Source organism: Panthera uncia (assembly GCF_023721935.1).
Source record: "Panthera uncia isolate 11264 chromosome B3 unlocalized genomic scaffold, Puncia_PCG_1.0 HiC_scaffold_1, whole genome shotgun sequence".
Taxonomy (NCBI): Eukaryota; Metazoa; Chordata; class Mammalia; order Carnivora; family Felidae; genus Panthera; species Panthera uncia.
In genome coordinates, this window is record NW_026057582.1 from 104,004,739 (window position 1) to 104,022,518 (window position 17,780).

Genomic DNA, 17,780 nt, shown 5'->3' on the forward strand with positions numbered 1-17,780 from the left:
GGATACAGGTGTGCTGTTTCAAAGGGACACATGCACCCCCATGTTTACAGCAGCACTATCAACAATAGCCAAAGTATGGAAAGAGCCCAAATGTCCATCGATGGATGAATGGATAAAGAAGATGTGGTATATATATACAATGGAGTATGACTCGGCAATCAAAAAGAATGAAATCTTGCCATTTGCAACTACGTGGATGGAACTGGAGGGTATTATGCTAAGTGAAATTAGTCAGAGAAAAACAAAAATCATATAAATTCACACATATGAGGACTTTAAGAGACAAAACAGATGAACATAAGGGAAGGGAAACAAAAATAATATAAAAACAGGGAGGGGGACAAAACAGAAGAGATTCATAAATATGGAGAACAAACTGAGGGTTACTGGAGGGGTTGTGGGAGGGGGGAATGGGCTAAATGGGTAAGGGGCATTAAGGAATCTACTCCTGAAGTCATTGTTGCACTATATGCTAACTAAATTGGATGTAAATTAAAAAAATAAATAAATAAAGTTAAAAATAAATAAATAAAAATAAAATAAAAAAATAATAAAAATTTTTTAAAAAGGTACAAAGTAACAGATTTGGTGATAACATAGAAAAATGAAAACCCTAGGGGCACCCGGGTGTCTCAGTCAGTTAAGCTGATTTCGGCTCAGGTCAGGTCATGATGTCATGGTCGTGAGATTGAGTCCCCAGTCGGGTTCCATGTGGAGCTCTGCACTGGGCTACATGCTGGGCTTGCTAGGCTCCATGCTTAAGATTCTGTCCCTCTCCATTCCTCCCTCCCCCTCTCCAAATTAAAAACCCTTGAACGTTGCTAGTGAGAATCTAAAATGGTGCAGCCACTGTGAACAACAGTTGGCAGTTCCTCAAAAGCAAAATGTAGGGGCCCGTGGCTGGCTCAGTCAGTAAAGCATCTTGATCTCAAGGTAGTGAGTTCAAGCCTCATGATGGATGCAGAGATTACAAAAATAAGTAAGTAAATAAGCTTAAAAAAAAAAAAAAAAGGTTTTAAAAAAAAAGTTAAACGTAAAATTACCACATGAGCCAGCAATTCCATTCCTAGTTACATAACCAAAAGAATTGAAAACCAATACTTAAACAAAAACTTCTACATGAATGTTCATAGGAACACTATTGACAATAATTAAAAGATGGAAACAACTAAAAACATCTATGAACTGATGAATGGACAAACAAATGGGGTATATCCATACAGAATATTTTTCAGCCATAAAAAAAAAAAAATGAAGTACTGATACATACTACAACATGGATGGACTTAGAAATCCTTACGCTAAGTGAAAGAAGCAGAAACATTTTATATGATTTCATGTTACAAAATAACCACAATAGGTAAATCCAAAGAGAAAGAAAGCAGATTAGTGTTTTCCAGGGGGTATGGAGAAAGAGGAACAGGGAGGAACTGCTTAATAGGTTTGGGGTTTTCCTTTGGGGATGATGAAAATGTGTTGGAACTAGATAAAGGTTATGGTTGCAAAACACCATGAATGTACCAAATGCCACCAAACTATACACTTTAAAATGGTTACTTTTACAAAAACGAACTACTGGGACCTCATCAAAATAAAAAGCTTCTGCACAGCAAAGGAAACAATCAGCAAAACTAAAAGGCAACCGAGGGAATGGAAGAAGATTTTTGCAAACAACATATCAGATAAAGGGTTAGTATCCAAAATCTATAAAGAACTTATCAAACTCAACACCCAAAAAACAAATAATTCAGTGAAGAAATGGGCAAAAGACATGAATAGACACTTCTCCAAAGAAGATATCCAGATGTCAACCAACACATGAAAAAATGCCCAACATAACTCATCATCAGGGAAATACAAATCAAAACCAAAAGGAGATACCACCTCACACCTGTCAGAATGGCTAACATTAACAACTCAGGCAACAAAAGATGTTGGCGAGGATGCGGAGAAAGAGGATCTCTTTTGCAGTGTTGGTGGGAATGCAAGCTGGTGCAGCCACTCTGGAAGACAGGATGGAGGTTCCTCAAAAAACTAAAAATTGAACTACCCTAAGACCCAGCAATTGCACTACTAGGCATTTATCCATGGGATACAGGTGTGCTGTTTCAAAGGGACACATGCACCCCCATGTTAGCAGCACTATCAACAATAGCCAAAGTATGGAAAGAGTCCAAATGTCCATCGATGGTTGAATAGATAAATAAGATGTGGTGTATATATACAATGGAGTATTACTCGGCAATCAAAAAGAATGAAATCTTGCCATTTGCAACTACATGGATGGAACTAGAGGGTATTATGCTAAGCAAAATTAGAGAAAGACAAATATATGACTTCACTCATATGAGGACTTTAAGAGACAAAACAGATGAACACAAGGGAAGGGAAGCAAATATAAAAGCAGGGAGGGGAACAAAACATAAGAGACTTAACTATGGAGAACAAACAGAGGGTTACTGGAAGGGTTGTGGGAGAGGGGATGGGCTAAATGGGTAAGGAGCATTAAGTAATCTAATCCTGAAATCATTATTGCACTATATGCTAACTAACTTGGATGTAAATTAAAAAAAATAAATTAAAAACAAATAAAATGACTACTTTTACGTCACGTGAATTTTACCTCAATAAGTAAAGTAAGAGGGTACTGAAACTAATAACATCTTATGAAAACAATTACCCAAACATGTCAAGTTTTTGTACTATTTCTTACTTCTCAACTAAAAATAAAACTGAAATACTTCTTTTTTAAAAAAAATTTTTTAATGTTTATTTATTTTTGAGAGAGACAGAGACAGAATGTGAGTAGGTTAGGGGCAGAGAGAGAGGGAGACACAGAATCCGAAGCAGGCTCCAGGCACTGAGGTGTCAGCACAGAGCCCGACGTGGGCTCAAACTCGTGAGCTGTAAGATCGTGACCTGAGCCCAAGTCAAATGCTCAACCGACTGAGCCACCCAGGTGCCCCTATTTCTTTTTTTTTAAGGTGTTTTTTTTTTTTCCATAATCTCTACCGTGGGGCTCAAACTCACGAGCCAAGATCAAGAGCTGCACACTCTTCCAAATGAACCAGCCAGGCACCCCAACACTAAGATATTTCTTTTTTTTTTTTTTTTTTTAAGTATACTTCACACCCAGCATGGGGCCCAAAAAGGCCTTCAACTTACGACCCTGAGATTAAAACCTGAGTGAGGGGCGCCTGGGTGACTCAGTTGGTTAAACGTCCATCTTCGGGTCAGGTCATGAATTCGAGGTTCATGCCTGCTTGTGGTTCTCTCTCTCTCTCTCTGTCCCTCCCCCACTCACTCTGTTCTCTTAAAATAAATAAATAAATTAAAAAAAAATGCTCCTGACTTTTTTCTAAATCACAATATTTCTCTGGAGATAAGAGTAGTATTATATATAGGGGGCGCCTGGGTGGCTCAGTCAGTTGAGCGTCCGACTTCAGCTCAGGTCATGATCTCACAGTTCCGTGAGTTCGAGCCCCATGTCGGGCTCTGTGCTGACAGCTTGAGGCCTGGAGCCTGCTTTGGATTCTGTGTCCCCCTCTCTGCTCCTCCCCTGCTCACACTCGGTCTCTCTCTCTCAAAAATAAATAAGGATTAAAAAAAAAATTTTTTTAAAGAGTATTATAGAAAGCTTCTCAAACATAATTTATTCACAGACTTATTTACTATAAAATCTAAAAGATTAAAAAAATTTTTTTTAATGTTTATTTATTTTCGAGAGAGAAAGAGAACAAGCAGGGGAGGGGTAGGGAGACAGGGAGACACAGAATATGAAGCAGGCTCCAGGCTGTCAGCACAGAGCCCTAGGCAGGGCTTGAACCCACGAACCATGAGATCATGAGCTGAGCCAAAGTCAGAAGCTTAACGGACTGAGCCACCCAAGTGCCCCTAAAAGCTATTTTTTAAAAGCTGGATGAGGTGGCTAATTTAGACACCATGAGCAAAAAGTTCAAACAAAACCTGAAAACTCAGCTATCCCAAATTACTTCAAACTTTAAACCTATAAAGCACAATACAAAAATTTCCTTTAGTTATTTTTCACAATCACTTTTACAAAATAGTTTCAAGTTTTCTGACTTGCCGTGTTACCCAGTGTAAGCACTATTTCCCTTCTGACAGGGACTTCCCTTTGCTATCTGACATTTAGGATTAAAACTTTTCTGAGTCAATCTTCTCCTTTATTTCTTGGTCTCCAGATATTACTAGTTGTTTCTTCAAAAGAGGCTTTAGAGGTTAGAGATACTTGAACTTGGCATCCTGTGTCTACCACTTACCAACATGTGAATTTCGGAGCTAGCTACCTTTCTTGGCCTCATTGCCCAATCTGTAAAATTGTAGTAATAGCCACACAGCAGTGGTTTGTTGTGAGAAAAAGGAGACATTGTGTCCAAAGCAGTTAGCATACTGCCCATGACATAAACAAACTGTCATCACTGTTATGACTATTCTGTGTTCTCACCAAAAATTCGCTAGAACAGGCCTTGCCTGATTGTATCATTAGATTATGTCTGTACCTCCTCAGCTGGCTTCCTTCATTCATATCTTTTAGTATCCCAAAGGATTCTGCACATCACCATCAGATTTGCCTTCAGACATACAAATGCATGCTGTTACTCCCCCAGCCTAAAAAACCTTCACTGGGTCCCTACTTATTGCCAACATCAAATCTAACTTCCTCTGCCTGCCTTTCATTACCCTCTATTAACAACTGTTCTCAAACTTTTGTGTACATCTGGAATGTTTGTTAAAATAGATTGGTAGACCCCACCCCTACAGTTTCCAATTCAGTAAGTCTAGAGCAGGCCACAAAATTTGCATTCATAATAAATGTTCAGGCGATGCTAATGGTGCTGGTTGAGGAACCACACTTTGAGAAGTCCTGCTCTTACATATGACCCCATTCTGCCTCCTTAAGCTTATTTTTTTCCTACTCCCTAACTGGCCCACACAGCTTTGGATTAGTCTTTTCACAGGCTGCACCCAATTCCCCCTCCCTGCTTAGCTCTACTGCCTGAAAACACTTTCCTGCTTACCCAAATCGTATCTATCTTTTAAACCTGTGGTTCCCAGCACTGCCTGCACATTATAATCACCTGGGAAAGCTTTTTCACAAACTATGGACTCACCACCCCTGAGATTCTGATTCAACTGATTCTGGGAAAAATTTCCCCAAGTGATTCTAAACAGCTGCCAGAGCCAAGATCCACTACTTTACCTTCAGTCTGATTTCCATTAGAATTATGAACTGAATGTTCTTCCCTCCTAATTCCTACAGTATTCCCAGATTATACCAGGTTTGCACCTAATTACTTATCACATTGTATTACTCTCAACCTTCCATTTTAAGTCTTGTTTTTCCAAATAAATATTATTATCTTCAATTTCTATATTCCTAAAGCACAAGTATGGTGAATACACAGTAGGAACTCTGTGGTCACTTCTTCATTGATTATGGATTCAAATTAGAAGTCAGAGCTTTAAACTATTTCTAATTTATCCCAATTAGAAAACTATGCTCTCTCTCTTTCTCTCTTTAAGGGGAGGGAGAAAGAAGAGTAACACTTTAATTTTTTTAACTTTATTTATTTTGAGAGAGACAGAGACAGCGTGAGTGGGGGAGGGGCAGAGAGAGGGAGAGAGAGATGATCCCAAGCAGGCTCTGTGCTGCCAGCACTAAGCCCAACATGGGGCCCGAACTCACAAAACTCTGAGATCATGACCTGAGTCGGACCAAGAGTCGGACTCTGAACCAACTGAGCCACCCAGGCACCCACCTCTTTTCTTTTTTTTTAAACACTATTTTGCAATAAGCTTATTTTGTTATGGTGATCATTTAACTCTTTCCCCAATAACTAAATTGGAAAGAAAAATACTAATGTATCAAATGCTGTGGAGAATAAAATGATTAATAGCATCACAAATGGCTTCACAATTGCTTCCTTACAGCAAATAGCCTTTTTTGAATTCATTAAAGACTGTTTCAAAACAGTTAAAGAGAATCAAAGCACACATATTTAAAGATGCTGAAGCTCTGAATAGTTCTATGATTTGTTTTCTCAACAGATGTGCATCCTTCAAGCCCTGAATTTACCAGATGCATATTAAATTAATCCATACTTTTAGTTTTACATAACACTCCACTCTAGCTTTATACAGTACCACATACGGCAGAATTCCACTGTTGCTTTATGACATTAAATATTAACAAATTATCTCCACTGTGCAAAAAAAAATACAGTAAGATTCATTTTAATGCAGCCAAAAGTGTGCTTACTAAATACAAGCTATAATATCTTTGTTATTTTTTAATTGGCCGATTTCTATCTAAAATGTGAAAAACGACAAATTTGCTCTTAACTAAAGATCCAGTGACACCGGTACTTTAAGAAATACACACTCAACATTTCAGAAATTAACTAGGAATTCAACCAAAATCTTGAATTCACTACGTAGTATAGAATTTCTAGAAAATGTACTTCTTATAAAATCATAATTTCTTCATTCACTAAAATGAATGAACTTGTGTATTATAAAAAAAGATGACTGGACTGGGGGTCTGGAGATACGTGTTCCAGTCTGACTCTTTATAGCTAGATCATCTTGAGTGAGTCACTTAGTCTCCCTGCATTTCAGTAATCTCCACTAAAAAGTGAAAGGGTCTAACTAGACCATCTCTATGTTTTCTTTTAGCTTTATGATCCCATAATCTATGAAAGTCAAGAAACACAAGCATTAACCAGATGGATCCCATTAAAAACAAAGTGAGCTTACACCCTGATTGATTTGGAGAGCATCTATCTCTACAAAGTGTAAGTGCTTTCACACAGATTGTCCCTTGGGTCTATTATTAATTAACTAGGTGAAAAAGCAAATTAAAACCTACCAAATATGGAGTTTTTAAACAGTTTTTGCATCATACCTCAGATAACCAGAATATCTGAAGGTCAAAATACCAATTAAGATTAAGATGCTTTGGATAACGTAAGGTGTCCTCTAAGTCCAGGAAAGGATAGTTAATAAAGCGAACTGAAAGTGAATTCTAGTTAACAAATACAACTTAGAGGGCACTTGGGTGGCTCAGCCAGTTAAGCATCTGACTCTTGATTTTGGCTCAGGTCATGATCTCAGGATTTGTGAGATTGAGTCCCATGTCAAGTTCTGGGCTGACAGCAAGGAGCCTGCTTGGGATTCTCTCTGCCAGTCTCCCGTTCACACACATGGTCACTTGCTAGCTAGCTCTCTCTCGCTCTCACTCTCTCTCAAAATAAATAAACATTAAAAAAACAAAAAGCAAAAAACAGGTGCCTGGGTGGGTCAGTCAGTTAAGCGTCACACTTCAACTCAGGTCATGATCTCACAGTTCATGAGATTGAACCCTGCATTGGACTCTGCACTGACAGAGTAGGGTCTGCTTGGGATTCTCTCTTAGTTCTCTGTCCTTCCCCCCACCCCATACGTGTGTGTATGTGCTCTCTCAAAATAAATATAAAAAAAAAAACAACAGATTTTTAGGGTGGTAAAAACTCTTCTATATAAAACTGTAGATACATATTATTATGAGGTTGTTAAAACCCACAGAACTATATGACACAAAGAGTAAACCTTAACGAAACTACAGTTAATGTTATCAATATTGGTACATTAATTGTAACTAATGTACCACACTAACAAGAGATGTTAATAATAGAGGAAATGGAGGGAGTGCAGTTTTGTGGATAAGGAGAGATATGGAACTCTATCTGCTCAATTATTCTGTAAATCTAAAACTGTGAAAAAAAATATTTGAATAAAAAAAACTGGGCATCCACATCTCAAACAGTAGACATCACTACTTTAGGCTACAGAAATTTGAGAAAAATTAAAGAAATTAACGTGAAATAAAATCTAATTTAAATCAATTTATATAAATTTAAAAAAATTTATTTCAATCTCATTGCCTTTTTCCTGGCATTGGTTATATCCCTGCTCACTATCACTTACATGAGAGAGTGACCTCTAGGAAATGGAGAAAAAGTCCAGCTAGGAAGCTGCTTCACCACAGGTATGGTTAGCAATTTGGGATGAAGAATTAAAATGAGATCCAGTGATTATCATGGGTGCACGCGTGCACACGCACACACATTTTCACGTGACTCATTAATACCAGAAGACAAAACGTATTTATAAGCTTATTAAGAGGAACATAAATGCATGGTATTTATTCAGAGGCCCGTAAGTCCTCAACACCCCTTTTTCTAGGTTAGAAAATGTAAGCCAAAGGGGCACCTGGGTGGCAGTCAGTTAAGCGTCTGATTCTTGATAATGGCTCAGGTCATGATCTTGTGGGTCATGGGATTAAGCCCCACATCTGGCTCCATGCTCAGTACGGAGCTTGGGATTTTCTCTCTCCCTCTCTCTCTGTCCCTCCCTTGCTCCTGTTCTCTCTCACTCTCAATATAAGTAAGTAAACTTAAAAAAAAAAAAAGTGTAACCTATAGAAATCAATGTGGGTCCAATGCTATTGTTCCTTGGAAAATTTACCTGTTATTTTGATGAAGCCATCAAACCACGTTGTTTTGACAGGCTTACCCGGCACCTAGAGGTGTTGGTAGTACCAAGTCCTCTTGGATGGCAAAGGCAATGGCTACCTGTTCAGTCAGCTTCTCTGGCCAAGGCAAAATCCAAGAGAATATCCCTTTCCCCAATATGTCTACGCCTCCATTGTGATGGGTTAGCAATTATTGAAGAACAATTCCCATCCCTGACACCCCAGCCCTTGCCATAACTACATTGCACACTTGGAGCTTCTGGTGAGGAACAGACTAAACGATACAGGGGCAGTCCATCAGTGCTCTTACAATACCAGAATATTCCTGCTGCAGATAAAACATGGCTCTCTTCTATCCAGATTGGTCTCTCTTCAGGCCATGTCTCAGATACTACACTGGTACTACTTTATAGTTTCTCAAAGATGCTTGGGTATTTCTGGTCCATGCCAGGTGCCAAGTACTATAACCTAAACAAGTTATGGTCTTTTCCAGCTCAGTAAACCCAAAAGCCTATCCTCAGGATTTATTAAGATCCAAACTGAAAAATGGCAAGTATGCGCCCTATGAAGTGTATGGTGCCATTTAGATGAAAACAATAGCAGCTGGTATATGGTAAGGCCAAACTCCCTGCTGAAAGCCTAAGTTTAAATAGACTTATCACTAAAATGAAAAAATCCTCAGCAGAAACTTCTCTTCTGTAAGTGGCAACATCAAGGACTAAAAAATATTTATTCTGTAACTCCATTACCCAATTTTTTTAAAGCAACTTCCACCAACAAGTATTTCTGACAAAAATGGTTCATTAAGTCAATGATGACCAAGATACAAGAAGCTACTTAATAGTCAGGTAGTTTAAATTACTTTTAACCATTGTCTGTGATCTTTTTGTGTAACTCAATATAAACATGCAAGTTCTATTAGTTATATGTTCATTGATATAGCTGAAATTATATAAACTAAATCTACTGAGGATTTTTAGTTTTGAAAAATAATCTGTTGAATTCAAAGCCATAAAACACGAAGGGGTGAGGGAATAAGGAATCTGAAACAGATGGCATCTGATTTTTTTTTTCCCCTGAGTCCATCTTGAACACAATCCCAATAATGTCAAAATCCAATTTAGCTCTCCAAATAAGTAATCCACATACTTAAAATGGTAATTCTGAAGTAAATTCACTTTTTCCCCCTCCCAGCGTCTCAAAGTTTCTATCTTAGGCAGAAATGAGTAGAGATAAGAAAGATGTTAAAAAGAGAAAAACTATCATTCCACAAATTCTACAGTTCTTTCATGAAAATCTACTTCCACTTATCTAAAGCCATTGAAGCAGTTTCTACCAAGACTGGCGATATTAAAGTTTGTCTGTGATATCAACCGTTTTTTTCTTTATACAGTGATTATTTATCCTTATTAGAGACCAAATCATATCTGCAGAAAGTAATATACTTTAAAATAGGAACAAGCTCTGGAAGAATATTCATTTGGTTTGAGTAAAGCACTGTTTGGCATTTTTAAAACATTTCCACGGTAACTCTTTCACTACTAATTTGGCAGCACTGATAAAATTAACTGTACTTTGTTCCTTACATGATTCTCGTATGTGGTATATAAACCTTCCCAATCTTTCCTCAAACTTTTTGAGATCATCCAAGAGATGTATACTGAAAAGGGTTTAGTCATTTTTTAGATTTCCTGACAAGCAAATTTCCTAAAGGACAACTGCAAAGATCCTTGGAATGACCACATACTTTGAGTAGAAAAGCTCACTGATAAGTGTCCTAATGGTCTGTATATATCCAGCCATTTTTCAATTGGACCAACATTTATTTGGTGCCTGTTATGTAGCTGCAATGGCAGATAAAATTTAAGATAGTATTTCTACTTCAAAGAGCATGCAATATAGTTAGAGAGTTTTTTTTTTTTTAATGTTTATTTATTTTTGAGATCATGACCTGAGCGGAAATCAAGAGATGGGCGCTTAACCAACTAAGCCACCCAATGCTCCATAGAGTTCAGACTTTTATTTAAAAAAAAAAAAAAAAAAAAAAAAGTTGAACTCTGTGAACAGAGACACGGGAAAGAAATTTATTTGAAAATTTCTCTTAAAATATGTAAAACCTATAAACCACTCTAAAAAGTGATAATGAATTACCAACTTTATGCCCACTTTCCACACATAAAAAATCTTATTAAAGCAAATGATTTGACTTATACTGAGTATAAAGTACATTTAAAAATTATTAACTACAGCTTACATTACAAAGCAAAATATATTATTTGGTAATCTGATATAATGGGTTACGTGTAACTGTATCATTTTAAATCTATAAAGTGATCAACATAAAGACAGTTTCTGAGATTTAGTTCTACATTCTCATCATGAAGGCTTTAAAGGCAGAAATTCATTCCATTTTCACTTGTTTTACAGAATTACACATAAGAATTCTATAAGTACTGCTAATAGTTTAAGTCTAATTAAGATGAGTCATGCTACTGATGTTGATGTTAATCTTAAAATCGCAACTATTTTCTAGTTTATGCCCCAATTTTAATTCTCTGCAGAGACATATGAACTTAATCAAAATATCTATGTGTTGTACATATGGAAGTGATGAATTACTATATTGTTCACCTGAAACTAAAATAATACTGTATGTTAACTAACTGGAATTAAAAACTTTAAAAACATTTATATACATTACTTTTTTCTTAATGTTTATTTGTTTCAGAGAGAGAGTGAGCGAGCAGTGGGAGGGCAGAGAAAGAGGGAGACACAGAATCTGAAGCAGGCTCCAGGCTCTGAACTGTCAGCACAGAGTCTGACACAAGGCTCTAACTCATGAACCAAGAGATCATGACCTGAGCCGAAGAGGGCAGCTTAACCAAATGAGCCACCCAGCCTCCCCTGTACATTACTCTTTAAATATCTTTCTATCAATCTACACTAGACACAAATCTGAGAAAAATCTGAGAGAAACAATATTGCTCACTTCAGTAAGTGCATATACTGTCCTTTATTTAGAGTTTACAGAAACATCTGATCATTGAATTTCCTGCTACTTATGATCAATTTCTAGAAGCCATTGAAAGCCCTGTTGTATACATATGCTTTTGCAATATTATCCATTCACTTCCTGTCTCAAACCTCATTCCACAAAATTGGGCTACCTTGACTGTGTGAGATTAATGATAATAACTGATCTTTCAGTTAGAAGGTGCTTCCATTTGAAGTGGACTGTTCTTTAAATACAACACACACACACACACACACACACACACACACTCTTAAAATACTGGTAAAATTTTTTACTCATTCTGCTTACAAAGAAACTAAATCTCTGGTAGGTCCCATGACTTGCCCAAGGTCAACAACTAGCCAGTGGCATAGTCTGGGTTCAATCCCAGATTTACCTATCTCAAAGCCAATACTTCCACTTGACCACAATTATCTCCTTAAAAGATTAAGAGACAGGCTCAAAAGCAGAGCATCTAGTCTCTGAACGTTTACCTATCTATTCTGGGACATCTATTACCATAGTACCTACAATTCAGTCGCTAATTGAAATATAAATGAAGAGGGTCTTTCTGCTTCATTTAAACTAGAACAGGCTTACAGGCAGATAAGAAACAGATTGGAAAAAGAGGCTTGCCTCAACATGTCTCGCCTAGACCTCTATATCTATATAGTTCCCCCAACCTATTTTTTACAAACATGCATATCTACCAAACAAGGCTATACCCGACTAGCCTGTAGTTTGGTGCTTTTCCGTACTGCACTTTTCTAAGACAATTTATACCAGATTCAATATCGAGCTGGGATACCTGGTTAAATATGCCATTCTGGCACTTTCCAAACATTTGAAGTATCATTTAGGGGCAACGAACCCAGTTCCACCCTCTCATATAGGTTGTGATGTTTGCCCACTTGGGGGTACCGCTCCGATAAGGACTCTGGGGCGAGAGAGCAGTAAAGGAAGAAGTGGAAGAAGCACACGGAAGTTGGGTGGAGAGAGGTCTCCTTACCCACTCTTCTGCCCTAGCTCAGCCAAGGGCGGCTCCCCGCGGTGCCCAGCCGACTAACAACCCCCCACAACCCTGAAAGCAGTGCTCCGTTTCAGGAGGGTAGGCAAGGGAAGCAAGGAATTGCCCTAACCACTATGACGAGGTCCATGCTCCCCTTTTGGCCCGAGGATGCTCCCCCTTTCAGAGCGAATCCTCCAGGGGGCAAACTCCCAGTCCACTCCGGCCGAACTCTGCATCCGAGGGGGCGCCTCCTCCACAACCTCGAGCTGGCCACCCGACACTCTCTGCCAGCGGGGTCCCCCAAACCCTCCATTCCACCCCCGCTAGCCGCCACAAACACGCCGGCCTGCGCCCCACCCAGGATCTCCGCCGGCCCCCTCCCCAACCCGGAGAAGGGCCCCCCACCAGCCCCTACAGATACGCACACCCCCAGGCTCCTGCCTCCCGGACCCCATCGAAGCCGGAGTGAGTACCTGGTCCGGCGGTACTCAGAGGCGCAGAAGGGGCGGGCTCGGTCCCCTCCCGGAGGCTCCGAGTGCTTCCCTACCCACCCGCAGCGGTGGCTCCTCTCTTTCCCAGGAGCGGGAGGGAGGAGAGGTGCGGGAGGGGAGGGGGAAAGCGAGGAGCCGAGGGGCTATAGAAGCCGAGCCGGAACCACTAGTGCTGGCCCCACCCTCGGCCGGGCACAGAGTACCCTGGCGCTCCCGATAGGACGAACTTAAAGCAGGCAGTGAGAAATGGACACCATCACTTCCGGGTCATCCAGGCTACGGCCCCTCCCTAGCAACCGCGTGGGGTTGCTAAGCGGAAGTACCTTCAAAGACAACCACCCCCATTTCTTTTGGGACTACCAGAAGGTAGCTAGGAGTGGGTGCTCATCTTTGGCGACACCCTTTTACCTTTTGCTCCTGGTCTTAGACGAGACACACTCTTAGGTACCAAAGACACGCAGCCCAACTTGCTTTTCCCTTCAGCTGCGGCACCCCCCGCCAATCTCCAGCCACTGTATACACCTGCTCCCTCCCGCCTTGAGTCCCAGGCCGACCTATTGGCTCTTCCTAAGGCTCTGTCTGGTCCCTTGTAGGAGTTATTTTCTGGCGATTTAGCAAGCATCTCCCTCTTGTGGATTTTCAGTTATGTTTCAACTGGGTTTTAAAAAATCTTCAATGCTACGAAAGCTTTTTCAGGCACTTGGTTCTCCTGTGACAGCCTCTGAAACCGAACGGTGAGAAAAGTTTTGTCTTCACCTCTCTTCTGTGAGGATTGCATACGTTTGTGTACGATCTGGAAATAACCTCGCTTAAATGGAGGAAAAACAACGATTGGCTATCAATCGAGTAGAATAATTCTGATCCTTAAAAATGAGAAAAGGTCAAAAGAAGCCAGTAATCAAACTGGGGAAGGAGGAAGACGTTTAATCCTCCACTCAAAATAAACTTTCATACCTACACTGTGGAGAAGGAAAATGTTAGGAGACCTCATTAATTCTTCTGTCAGGGTGATCTGGGTTTTGAAAGTATTTGAGGAAACTATGGGCTATCATAAAACCCAATATGATTAATCATATCTTTAGAAAATTGACCCGTAACAGGGGGTGTGTTGAGGTGGTTTAGTGGGTTAAGCATCTGACTTCCGCTCAGGTCGTGACCTCACAGTTTGAGTTCCAGACCCATGTAGAGCTCTGTGCTGACAGCTCAGATCCTGGAGCCTGCTTCAGATTCTGTGTCTCCCTTTCCCTCTGCATCTCCACCCCCTGCACTCTGTCTCTTTCTCTCTCTCAAAAGTAAAATAAACATTTAAAAAAATAAAAAGAAAATAAAAAAGAAAAATGACCCATATCAGTGGTAGTTAAATATTCAGAGAAATGTAGTTGAGCATTCAGAAAAAAATTAGTACAAATCTTGGATGGACTTACTTATCTTGAATATGTCTGCTTAAAACAGTAAAGCTTGGGGGCACCTGGGTGGCTCAGTTGGTTAGGCATCCGACTCTTGATATCGGTTCAGGTCATGATCTCAGGGTTGGTGAGTTCAAGTCTTGCACGGGCACAGAGCCTACCTGGGATTCTGTCTCTCCCTGTCTCTGCCCCTCCCCTGCTCTCTCTCTCTCAAAATAAATAAATAAACTTAAAAAAACAAAAAAAAGGCAGTAAAGCTTGAGTAGCTCCTGAATCTGTTCTCTATTCCATGGCCATGAATGTGCTTGCAACTGCTGGCCTCATTTTATTGGTCATGATAGCCTCTTAGTCACCAATATTAAACTGTTGTTCACCTCATCTGAGGCAGAGGAAATGAGCTTTGGTAACTTAAAAGAGAGCAGGTCTGTTGGTTTCCTGTACACATGAGACGGCATGAAATTGGTTTACCCTAGACAGTTCAGCAAAAGCTTTAGGAAATCACTTGAGAATCAAAAGTCAGTAGTAGGTGGTTTACCCTTGCCATGGACATGCAAATATGTGAGAGTATACACACACAAAATTTTCAAGTGGAATCTGAATACACCCAGTAACTAATAGCTGCTTTTAAAGGAGTGCCTGGCTGGCTCAGTCAGTAGAGCATGCAAGTTCAAGTCCCACGTTGGGTATGGAGATTACTTAAAAAAATAAAAATTAAAAAAACAAAAAAACAAACCTGGCTGTAGGTGGATGACAAGTTTTAAACCTGTGACATGACAAAATAGATGATAGCATTTCAATTGCCAACAGAATAAAAAATTTAATTAGAAAAACAAATAAAACTATTGAGCCCAATGAGCAATGATTTATCTAAAACTATGGTGGACTTAGATGTCTCTAAACCTTAAAACATGATTATGGTAAATGTGCTCTATAGAAAGAAATACTTTATTGGGTAGTTAAGATTAAACGTGGTAGTATAGAAATGCAGGTTCCTGTGCATCATTCATTTTTCCCACTGCCTGAGGAAATGAGTTATTAAAGCATTCATTTAAATCCTCTCTTCCTACAGTTCTATTTTACAATTCAGCTGCTTTTGTATAGGTGTATGAATAACTCGTTTAACTACTAACTGGTCATCATATAACTTCTATAATTCTATCATTTTCAGCATAGTCATTGCTTGGAGACCTCTAAAGTTGTGCAGCAAAATCCACACCTAAAACTAGCTATGTGGGTTTAACTACATTTTTAGGATTTTGTGAGCAGTACTGGAGGAGTTTTCTTAATATGAACCATAACTAAGACAGTTCTCTCAGATCTGGGCTAGATGTCAAATAGCCTTCAAAGTCAGAACAGTTCTTTCATCCTGTAGATCAATATGGGACCTCTGGTCTTTTCCCCCAATCTCTTGAAAGCTTTTTTCATTTTTTTTTAATTGTCCCTTGTAATCATTTAAGAAAATTAGGGTATCATGGGCTCCTTGGTGGTGGAGTTAAGCGTTGGGCTCTTGGTTTTGGCTCAGGTCATGATTTCACTGTTTTGAGTTTGAGCCCCACATCGGGCTCCATGCTGACAGTGTGGACCCTGCTTGGGATTCTCTCTCTCTCTCTTTCTGCCCCTCTCCCGCTCTCTCTCTTTCTCTCTCTCAAAAATAAATTAACTTAAAAAAATTAGGATCTCTAACATTTATTTTTTAAAAACCTGGGGAGACTAGCTGGCTGTCAGAAGAGCATGCAACTCTTAATCTCCGGGTCATGAGTTTGAGCTCCACATTAGTATAGAGATTATTTTAAAAATAAGTAAAGAATTTTTTTAAATGATTAAAAAAAAATCTAACACTCAGGGGTGCCTGGATGGTTCAGTTGGTTAAGCGGCCAACTTCGGCTCAGGCCATGATGTCACAGCTGGTGAGTTAAAGCCCCACATTGGGCTCTGTGCTGATAGCTCAGAGCCTGGAACCTGCTTCAGATTCTGTGTCTCCCCCTCTCTCTGACCTTTCCCGGCTCATACTCTCTCTCTCTCAAAAACAAGTAAACATTAAAAAAAAACCCACTAACACTGTTACTCAATAATTAATATTTAAGTATTCCTAAAGTAAATTAATATTTAAATATTCTAAACGATACCAAAACTAGAGTGTAACAGTTAGTGAATACTTGGGATCGGCTAGAAGAAATGTAGCCCAATTTACTACTTAAATGTCTAAGCAATATATAACACAAAAGACATAGCTCCTAACATAAGGACTCACTTAAGATACATGTGATATAAACAATACAATGTTTAGCCTTAGGAAGAGAAGGCTAAAGGCTAAAGATGTAATAGCTATCTTGAAATACCTAAAGGTTGTAATGTGGAAGGAGTAAGTTGTTATGCGTTATTTCAAGGACAGAACCAAGAGGAGGGGAATTAGAGAAATTCTAATTTTTAACTCATAACATTTTTCATAATTAGAGTTTCCAACTAATAAAACAGTTCACCTAATGAACAGCTGTAACTGGCTTTAGTTGAACAAGACGAGTTCTTGTTCAATGAAGTTTTGATTTAGTAAGGATCTCTTCCACCTCCATATGCTATCCTCAAAGGTAAAAAGAACCATTATAACAATTTTGGTTGGACCAAGGCCCAGCTGAACATTCGATTTTTCCAAAAGTGAATTAGCATGACATATTCTAAGTACAGTGAAATCTGTAAGCAGTGTGTGTGTGTATATATATATATATATATATATATATGGAAAAGTTCAGTTAATTTAGGCTTTATTTTCTGCTTTTTAAAAAAATAAGCATTTCTCCATAAATAACTCTTTGAGCACACTGTACAACTCTCACTACAGCATTGCTCTTCCTTTGTGAAATTAGATAAACACAAAATACATATGATCCTCACAATGTTCAAAAATCCCAGAAAAGTAGTTTTAATCACTGGCAAAGATATTTACACTAGTATTAATAATTTTAACAAACCATGGGGCGCCTGGGTGGCTCAGTCGGTTGGGCAGCTGACTACAGCTCAGGTCATGATCTCATGGTCTGTGAGTTCGAGCCCTGCATCCGGCTCTGTCCTGAGTGCTCAGAGCCTGGAGCCTGCTTCAGATTCTGTGTCTCCCTCTTTCTCTGCCTCTTCCCTGCTTGTTCTCTGTCTGTCTCTCTGTCTCTCTCTCAAGAATAATAAACAATAAAAAAAATTTTTTTTAATAAATAAATAATATAACATAATTTTAACAAACCAAAGAGAAAAACCAGATTAACTTTGTGAAGGGTATGAAATTACAAACTTAAGTTTAATTATTTTTAATGTATAAATTTTATTTTTTGATTCAATTTTC

General features: G+C 39.0%; 1 protein-coding gene across 13 annotated transcripts in view; it reads right to left on the reverse strand.

Annotated features, from left to right (window-relative positions):
• CSNK1G1 (casein kinase 1 gamma 1) overlaps positions 1-13,394 on the reverse strand; it is a 174,602-nt gene extending 161,208 nt beyond the window's left edge. For 4 of the 13 annotated variants that reach the window (XM_049611747.1, XM_049611750.1, XM_049611749.1 and 1 more), the window contains exon 1: positions 13,029-13,393. The gene's annotated coding sequence lies outside the window, so the exon portion shown is untranslated. Of the gene's footprint in view, positions 1-8,526; positions 12,912-13,028 lie in introns of those variants that run through there. The other 9 variants (XM_049611752.1, XM_049611748.1, XM_049611753.1 and 6 more) reach the window with 5 other exon arrangements.
• Positions 13,395-17,780: the final 4,386 nt, after the last annotated feature.